Below are 2,699 nucleotides of genomic sequence, written 5' to 3' on the forward strand. Positions count from 1 at the left end.
TAGTTGAATTTTTTACCTTAATAATAAGAAACTTGAAGACTACCCGTGAAGCAGTCTAATCATTTTTCAGTTTGTTAGTAAGCGTTATTGGAGATAGGGTGTGAAATGCTCGGGTATTGGTACATTCACTCTACATTAAAAACTCAAATTTTTCAAAATTACCATTTTTACGTACGCAGTCTTTTATATTTTCAGAAAAACTATTGTCAATATGAGGCCGTTTAGAGGGAATAAAATCGTCATTGTCATCCGGGCGTTGGAGCACTAAAAAGATATATTTTCGAAATAGTATATTTAATCGAAAAAATAATAATTTTTGTTACATGCCTTCAAAAGTAGAAGAATCATGAATACGCTTTAAGACGGTTGGTTCCCCGTGCGCTATTTGTTCTTCACTTTTATTAACATCGGGACAATCTTCATTTTCATTCGGGCATAATAGTGCTATAACATTGTTAAATAAAAATCATGCATAAAGCTATAATAGTTATATGAATATTGCAAAAATATTTACGGAATTGTTAAGCTATTGAAATATGGTAAAACGAATTAATAAATGTATACCGTTTACAAGAGAAGTAATTGGGGCCCATTTTGATGATTCAATGTTTTGTTTATTGATGTAATTCGTTTTTTGTGGCCTTTTATAGTATATACTATCCAGCTTGTATTCTCTTAAATATTCTTCGGTAAAATCTTCTGTAAAATCATAAGTATTTTCAATGATACCCTGTTCGTATTGTGCTACAGTTTTAGTATCCACTGGATACCTAGATTTTATTTTTGTAGTCAGTTCTAACGAATTCTCATCGGGCTCGAAATTCAAAAGTCCACCTTGATCTTTGATATATTCAGAAGTCAATAATTCTGCTCGGAGATTGATAAATTGGAGTCGATTAGTCGTTTTAGTTTTAATTAAGTGCATTTTGCTCCATAGACGTTCTACACTTGAATTTGAATTGGCAACTGAGACTAAACAAAAAAAAGCAAAGTTTGCCAAGTCGGAAAATAATGGTGAATCACTTTCAGCATCCATGCACGAAGAAATTTTTATCCAGAACACATCGATGTTAATCTCTGATATAATATCTTCAGGAAAATCATACGTTAATAACACAGGCACACAAAAAAAAATGCTCAGTCCCAGAGACCGGACCCAGTAGACTTTATGTTTTTGGGGTCGCTGAATCCGAATCTGTCGTCGGACCCATGTTTCAAGTGCTTGTAGGATAGCAGAGATCGTAAAAACCATTACACCGACCATAAGTGGACTGAGAGAAATTCTTTAGAAGCTTGACATCATAATGTTATTAACAGTCCATTAGTAGACCCTAAAAAAGTTTTACTACCTCCTTTACATATTAAATTGGACATTATGGAACAATTTGTAAAAGCTTTGAGTGAGAGTGAGGAATGGTTACAAATATTTAGAATCTAAATTTTCCTTTAAATCTGATGCCAAATTAAAAGAAGGAATATTCGATGGACCAGAAATAAGAAAAATGCTGAAAGATGACAATTTTCCAACTAAGATGACTGAGGTTCAGAAAGCTGCATGGCACAGCTTCAAAAATGTTGTGGAAAATTTTCTAGGTAATCGCAGAAGCGATGATTACAAAGTTTTAATATCAACAATGATAAACAATTTCGGTGAAATGAAATGTAATATGTCTTACAAACTGCATTTCTTGCATAACCATTCAGATGAGTTCCCGAAAAACTGCGGTGATTTTAGCGACGAACAAGGAGAACGATTCCATCAAGATATTAAACATATGGAGCAGCGATATCAAGGTAGATGGGATGTTGCAATGATGGCTGATTACTGCTGGATGTTGAAGAGAGAGAGCCAACGTAGAGGAACTAAACGCAAACGGCAACCTTTACGCCGATCGTTTGAAGAAAAAAAGGTGCGTTATAAAAGAAAAAGGTAAACAGGCATGCAAAATTAACAATATTTTATCAAGTTTTGCCCTCTTTTCATTGATTCAATCTTGAAATAAGCTTAAAATTAGTCAGTATAGTGGAAATGAACTTTGATTCAAATTCACCGACCCTTGAAACATAAAAAATATGTTTTTCGGACTTTTATATCGAATTTATTATGTTTGACCTTCAAATGACCTCGAAGGTGAGGTCTGAGAGGTCATCTGACTTTAGATTTGAATTCAGCATCCTCAAAAACCCATATAGGATTTTTTTCCAATTTTTTAACCTGTTTTTTATGATTTGACCTTCAAATGACCTCTAAATGACCTTTAGATGTCAACATTGAGTCAAAATGACCTTGAATTTGAATTCAGCGACTCTCAAAACATAAAAAAATATATTTTTCGGATTTTTATATCGCATTTTCTAAGTTTGACCTTCAAATGACCTTGAAGGTAAGGTCGTAGAGGTCACTTGACTTCAGATTTGAATTCAGCATCCTCAAAAACCTATGTAGGAATAGTTTCAGATTTTAAAACCTATTTTACATGATTTGACCCTTGAATGACCTTCAAATGACCTTAAATCGATCTGATGGCGATAAACCGACGACGGATTCGGATTCAGCGACCCCAAAAACATAAAGTCTACTGGGTCCGGTCTCTGGGACTGAGCATTTTTTTTTTTTGTGTGCCTGTGTAATTCATCCCATTGCTGATTAATTTTCTCTCTATTTTCATTGCAGATAGGATAATTAGAGACGTAGATAT

Source organism: Trichogramma pretiosum, unplaced genomic scaffold (genome assembly GCF_000599845.2).
Source record: "Trichogramma pretiosum strain Unisexual culture from Peru unplaced genomic scaffold, Tpre_2.0 scaffold197, whole genome shotgun sequence".
In the NCBI taxonomy this organism is placed as follows: domain Eukaryota; kingdom Metazoa; phylum Arthropoda; class Insecta; order Hymenoptera; family Trichogrammatidae; genus Trichogramma; species Trichogramma pretiosum.